The sequence below is a fragment of the Rhamphochromis longiceps genome, linkage group LG22, assembly GCF_057381845.1.
Source record: "Rhamphochromis longiceps isolate RC_006_pf linkage group LG22, R_longiceps_female_GT1.1, whole genome shotgun sequence".
NCBI lineage: Eukaryota > Metazoa > Chordata > Actinopteri > Cichliformes > Cichlidae > Rhamphochromis > Rhamphochromis longiceps.
This window is the reverse complement of record NC_140577.1, coordinates 467,651-475,164: the sequence shown is the minus strand read 5'-3', so window position 1 is coordinate 475,164 and position 7,514 is coordinate 467,651. Positions and strand designations below refer to the sequence as shown.

Here is a 7,514-nt window from a genome sequence, read left to right as displayed (position 1 = left end):
TGTACCATGGACCAGCCCAACACATCAACCAATCACAAGAGAGGACAGTGAACCACAGCTTGATGACCAATCAGTGCAGCTCGCTGCATGAAGACATCCTGACATTAAAATTATTGCCAGCTTGGAATAAAAACACTCACAAACACTTTCCTGAAACCTGCAGGTCAACACACAAAGTACCTGCAACATACCAACAACATGCCTGCAACACAACTGAAACACACGAGCAACATGTCGACAACACACTTGTAATACACCTCCAACACATGTTGAACACACCAACAACACATGTTAATCAAACCAGCAACATGCCAACAACACCCCTGCAACACACCTCTAACATTACTCCAACACAAGTGAAACACACCTGCAACACACCTGTCACACGCCTGTCACACGACTGAAACACCCCAGAAACACGCCTGCAACACGCCTGAAACATGACTGTAACACGCCTGCAACACGCCTGTCACACGACTGAAACACCCCAGAAACACGCCTGAAACACACCAGAAACACGCCTGTCATATGACTGCAACACGCCTGCAACACGCCTGAAACATGACTGTAACACGCCTGCAACACGACTGAAACACCCCAGAAACACGCCTGCAACACGCCTGAAACATGCCTGCAACACGCCTGTCACACGACTGAAACACCCCAGAAACACGCCTGAAACACACCAGAAACACGCCTGTCCATATGACTGCAACACGCCTGCAACATGCCTGAAACACACCAGAAACACACCTGAAACACACCAGAAACACGCCTGCAACACGCCTGAAACATGACTGTAACACGCCTGCAACACGACTGAAACACCCCAGAAACACGCCTGAAACACACCAGAAACACGCCTGTCCATATGACTGCAACACGCCTGCAACATGCCTGAAACACACCAGAAACACACCTGAAACACACCAGAAACACGCCTGCAACACGCCTGAAACATGACTGTAACACGCCTGCAACACGACTGAAACACCCCAGAAACACGCCTGAAACACACCAGAAACACGCCTGTCATATGACTGCAACACGCCTGCAACATGCCTGAAACACGCCAGAAACACACCTGAAACACACCAGAAACACGCCTGCAACACGCCTGAAACATGACTGTAACACGCCTGCAACACGACTGAAACACCCCAGAAACACGCCTGTCATATGACTGCAACACACCAGAAACACACCAGAAACACGCCTGTCATATGACTGCAACACGCCTGCAACACACCAGAAACACGCCTGAAACACACCTGAAACACGCCTGCAACACACCAGAAACACACCTGAAACACACCTGAAACACGCCTGAAACACACCTGAAACACACCTGCAACACGCCTGAAACACACCTGAAACACGCCTGCAACACACCAGAAACACACCTGAAGCACACCTGAAACACGCCTGAAACACACCTGCAACACGCCTGAAACACACCTGCAACACGCCTGAAACACACCTGAAACACGCCTGCAACACACCAGAAACACACCTGAAGCACACCTGAAACACACCTGCAACACGCCTGCAACACGCCTGAAACACACCTGAAACACGCCTGAAACACACCTGAAACACGCCTGAAACACACCTGAAACACGCCTGCAACACGCCTGAAACACGCCTGAAACACACCTGCAACACGCCTGAAACACACCTGAAACACGCCTGCAACACGCCTGAAACACACCTGCAACACGCCTGAAACACGCCTGCAACACATCACCTTTTAGCTGAATCAGTGCAGTACTCTTTAACACTAGCAAGAAAGCAATGTATTTATAAAGCACTTTCAGGTGCTGTACACTTGATACATTAAACAAGTTCAAAAAAGAAATAATATAAATAGAGGAAACATTTAAAAAAAAAAAAAGATGATAATTCAAATAATATTTAAAACAGTAGAATTGGCACAAATAGCAAAAGCAATAATAAAATAGTATAAAATGATAATTAGAATTGAGCTTCCTCTTGGACCTGGGTACCTCAGCTGAGGCAGGAAAGGCTCCGCCCCCTCTGAGCTTCCTCTTGGACCTGGGTACCTCCAGGAGCAGCTTGTCAGCTGGCCTGAGAGACCTGGGGGGTGGGTAAGGACGAAGAAGCTCAGAGAGGTAAATTGGGGCAAGACCGTTTAAGCCTGGGGTGCCAAACGTACGGCCCGCGGGCCGGATCAGGCCCACAAACGGGTTTAATCTGGCCCGTGAGATGATTTTGTAAAGTATAAAAATGAGCAGCAATTTTTCAATAAAGAAACTGCTGTTCCAATTGTGTCCATTGGATGGCGCAATAGCAATTGTGAGCTACTTTGTTTTGCCCGCGAAATTTAAACCCGATGTGCTTTGGCACCCTCATTGGCCCAATATGTCTCTGTCAAAAAGAGAAAAGTGGATGCAGAGTGCAGAGTGTTCCAAGAAAAATGGTCATCCTCCTGTTTATTCACGGAAGTGAAAGCTGTATGCTTGGTGTGTTCCCAGCATGTTGCAGTGCTGAAAGAATATAACCTCCGTCGCCACTACGTGAGTCTTCATGCCGACAAATATGACAACTTTTAAGGACAGCAGAGAAGAGAGAAGGTGAATGAACTGTTGGCGGGTCTGAAGAAACTGCAGTCTGTGTTTACTCACAGCCGAGACATCAGTGACGCTGCAGTGAAAGCTAGCTACCTCGTTGCTAACGAAATTGCACTAGCTTCCAAACCATTTAGTGAGGGTGAATTTGTAAAAACATGTATGATGAAGGCATCTAAGATTGTGTGCCCTGCAAAGTGCCAGGCCTTTGCAAATATCAGCCTGACAGGAAACACAGTTGCCGACAGGATTTCTGATCTTTCAGCGGATTTGGACAAAAAAATAGTCATTTATTGTGTTTTCAGTTGCAATTGATGAAGGCACATTACAGATGTTGCACAACTGGCAATTTTCATCCGCGGAGTTGATGACACATTGACCGTCACCGAGGAGTTCGTGGAGTTGGTACCGATGACAGATACAGCGACCGCAGCTGATATTTTCACCGCACTCGTCGGCGCGTTGGACAGGGTCGGAGTGGACCGGTCCCGCGCTGTCAGCCTGGCTACAGATGGTGCGCCCTCAATGATCGGGAAGAAAGCAGGCGTTGTAAAAAGGTTCAGAGATAAAGTGCAATCTGCAAATGGAGGACGTGGTTTTTGGACTTTTCACTGTATTTTGCACCAGGAGGCTTTGTGTTGCAAGTCACTGAAAATGGATAACGCCATGAAGGTGGTCATCCAAACTGTTAATTTCATCCAGAAGCCTCAAGCACCGTCAGTTTGACAGTCTTCTCAGAGAGAAAGACCACATCTATGGCCTGCCATACCACACTGCGGTAAGATGGCTGAGCCGAGGTGCTGTGCTGAGGCGTTTCTTTGATTTACGAGAAGAAATTGAACAGTTTATGGAAGAAAACTGGAAACCAGTGTTAGAATTTCATTCTGCAGAATGGATGCAGCACCTTGCATTTATGGTGGATGTTACAGAGCACCTGAATAACTTGAACAAACAGCTGCAAGGACGCAACAAAGTTGTCACGCAGTATCATGACAGCATTTCAAGTTGAAGCTGTTATTGTGGGAGACGCAGCCCACCGGTGGTGATGCAGCTCACTTCCAAAGTGTTGCGGATATGAAGCGGTTCAAAGATAAAATAACGGGACTGTTACTAGTTTGAGCAACGATTTCAGATTTTTGGTGAACTGGAGAAAGACTTCAAAGTTTTGTGCTCGCCGTTCACCGTGAATCCTTTTGATCTGCCCGTCAGCATCCAACTTGAAATAACAGACTTGCAGCGTGACTCGGATTTGAAGGGCAAATTTGCCGCAGCTGGCTTGAACACATTCTGTCAGAATCTCTTGCCTGGTTACCCCAACTTGATGCCCTCGCTGCAAAACTATTGTGCATGTTAGGAACCACGTATCTTTGTGAGCAAGTTTTCTCTGTAATGAGCATAAATAAAACAAAACTGCGCTCAAGGCTCACGCACAGGCACTCGAATCACATCCTGAAGTTAGCTGCTGCTCAGGATGTGAAGCCTGATATTGATGAGCTGGTGAAAGCTAAAGATGCCAGGTATCAGGAGTCACATAAACGATGCAACCCCACTGAAAGTGCTGCATGAGACACCCTGATGTACTTCTGTGATCTGTGATATACTTCTGTGAATCACTGAGGCGCTGTGTGCTTGTTCTTTGTCCTCAGGATTTTCAAATAACTTGAGGTGTTTTATGATTAATAGCTACTGTATGTTGTGCCTGTACTACTTTGAACACAGGCTCTAGCTTTATTTTTATGTTGATCGTATTAAAACAAAGAAAACAATCTGAAGTTGTTGTTTTTAAGTTATATACACAATGATTTTACCAGTCCGGCCCACTTGAGAATAGACTTCTCTCCATGTGGCCCCTGAACTAAAATGAGTTTAACACCCCTGCTTTAAGCATTTAAAAACAAACATGAGAATTTTAAATGAACTGTGTTCACACCGAACGTGATAAATCACAAAACATAAATCTTACATAAAACATTTTGTAATTATACAGGCAGCCAATGGAGTGAAGCCAGGATGGGAGTTATGTGCTCTCTTTTGCGAGTTCTGGTTAAAGGTCGTGCAGCAGCATTTTGGACCAGCTGCAGACGAGAGAGAAGATGCTGACTAACTCCACAATACAGCACATTACAGTAATCCAAACGAGATGGAATAAAAGCATCGATTACGGTTTCAAAATGCAGCCTGGATAAAGTAGGTCTTATCTTTACCAAGCGCCTTAAATGATAAAAACTGGACTTGACAGTAGCCCTAATTTGACTGTCTAATTTAAAATCACTGTCCATCTTAAAACCCAGGTTAGTAACAACAGGTTTAAAATACACAAGGTTCACAAGGTCCACTAGGACCAAACAGAATCACCTCAGTTTTGCTTGAATTACATCTTAGAAAGTTTAGGGACATCCGAGATTTAATGTCTTCTAGAGATGCTAGAAGTGGCTTAATAGAGAAGGCATCGTTCTGCTTCAGAGGCAGATCAATCTGACAGTCGTCAGCATAGCAGTGGAAGGGTAATCCATGCCTTCTGAGGATGGTTCCCAGGGGCTGTAAACATAATGAAAAAAGCAGAGGCCCTAAAATTGAGCCCTGTGGGACCCCAGACTGAAAGGCAGCAGAGGAGGACTCATACCCTGAAAGGTTAACACTAAAAGTTCTGTCAGAAAGATAAGACCTAAACCATTTCAAAGCAGTACCACGAATGCCTGCAAGATGGTGCAAGCGAGTCAGTAAAATGTTGTGGTCTACAGTGTCAAAGGCAGCTGTTAGGTCAAGAACAACACGATTACCAGAGTCACAGGAAAGGAGGATATCATTAAAAACCTTTAAGAGTGCTGACTCCGTGCTATGAACGTTTTTAAAACCTGATTGGAAGACCTCTGGGACACCACTCTCCTTTGGTTGCAACCTTCTCAATGAAAAACACATAAAATCATCAGAGAGGCCTCCAAGCAGCCACTTTGTGGAGCATTTAAGACTGAGTCAGTAGAGTTAAATAACACGTGGATTGTGACTGTTGGAGGAAATGATCTTAGAGAAATATTTTCTTTTAGCCTCCTTGACCGTATCCTGATAGAGGCGCCAGCAGTCCTTTAGGATTTGAAGAGACACCTGCAGTTTGTCCCTCTTCCATCTGCGTTCAGCTCTACGACACTCCCTCCTCACAGCCCGAGTGGCGTCGTTAAACCAAGGGTCCATTTTAGCCTTGGGCTGCCTGGTTATTAATGGTGCCACAGAGTCCAGAGTGGTTAGGCAGTACGATCAGCGGGGAACTGGGCAGCAGTGGAAGGGTTAATAATCCGACAGCGGCGAACAGGAGCGCTGGTTTGAACTGTAGTGCGTGAAAACGCAGCATCAAATAATACAGCCATATGGTCAGAGAAGGCAGTGTCAGTCACTTCCATGTTAGACACAGGTAGACTGTGCGACAGGACCAGGTCCAGTGTGTGTCCGTGTTCATGTGTGGGACCAGGTACGGGCTGGACTGGATTAAAAGAATCAATGAGGCTTAAAAACTCCTTCACCTGAGGTTTGTCAGGGCAGCAGACATGGATATTAAAACCCCCACAATAAGAACGTAGTGGGCATATGATTAATGGTGCTGCGTGTGGCGGGCTTTAAGGCTCAGCTCAGATTTAGACAGAGGAAGATGAAGACAGAGGCCGAGAGCTACAGCAGAGTTCAGCCTCACATTGTTTTTGTCCAGATTTGGATTTTAAAGGATTTGATTCTAGGACATTCCCAGCTGGAGTTTGTGCTCTAAAGGAACGCAGTCAGGGTTTAAGGGGGAAGTTTGAAGGCAAACTCAGGACGCAGTAACACGATTAAAGGAAGCTCCTCGTGTAAAACAAAGAGGCTCCCCTGGTGCCGCTCAGCGAGCATCTGCAGCTGATTGGATTTGTTCAGGATCGATTCTCTGGAGGATTCTGCTCTCGGCTGGTGGCACGAGTCCAGATCGAAGGAAATCTTATCAGCTGCCATTAGGCCCGAGGCCCATCGCTCGGCTCATTTCGTTCACAGAGAAATAAAACAGTGAGGCAGGAGGAGGAGCTCCCTGTGGATGAACAGAGCTGGTTTCTCAGGAAGAGGAACTCAGCGTGTAGCCTGAGCACAGCAAGCGACTGCCTGCTCACAAAGAAAAGTGTCCGTGCTTGTTAGCAGAAGTTCTGCACGAGCTAACTTCACCTAACGAGCTAATAGGAGCCATTAGTGGGCTCCAATTAGAGGAATCCCTCCTAACGAGGTCAGACAGATCAATAGCACAGGGAGAGGAGTCGCGTATCAACACCTCTGCAGGCTTTCAGCCTCACTCCTAGCCTGCTGGTTACCACGGTTACCAACACGACCTCTGACACTGATCAACAATTCCTCGCAGCTCGCTGTCCCATCTGTGCAGCGAAGTCATCTTTAACATCACGCAGTCTGAAACCTGTAGCTCCACCAGGCGTGGAGGAAGGTGAGGGAGGTGGGTCATGTGACACAGACAGAAACAGACTGAGCCAGTCAGACCTCAGCGCACACGCCCAGACTGGGGTCAGAGGCCATTAGGTCACTACACGATGGTCACTCGTGTAGAACACCTCAGACAGAGGCTGCTGCACCAAAAGCTTCACTGTGATTGCTCTGGTTCGAGCAGGTTGCCTTGGTCACCGGCAGTCAGCGAGGAAGGCGACTTCTCTGCATCTCCACCTATCTCTGACCTGCGACCCATCAGTTACCATAGCAACCTCACAGTGGGTGTCGGTGCAGTACTGTACGCCTGTTATAGCACACGGGTAACCATCGCGAACCTCCACCGACCACCCACCAGCTGGTTGGAGAACATCTGTGAGGCTGTGGCACCGCTTCAGGAGAAGTGTTGGCACAAAGGAGCCTGCTGAACGTTAGTCCCCGCCCCCGCCACGGCCCGTGACCTCAGCGCTAACAGCGAGAAGA

The 7,514-nt window shown here is 47.3% G+C and overlaps 1 protein-coding gene and 1 pseudogene across 5 annotated transcripts in view; both read right to left on the bottom strand.

The window, feature by feature from the left end:
- The window catches only part of LOC146643003 (uncharacterized), a 1,872-nt pseudogene extending 129 nt beyond the window's left edge, over positions 1-1,743 (bottom strand).
- Positions 1-7,514, bottom strand: part of LOC146643002 (semaphorin-6D-like) — a 95,179-nt gene that overhangs the window by 53,223 nt on the left and 34,442 nt on the right. The gene's annotated exons all lie outside the window — the stretch shown is intronic.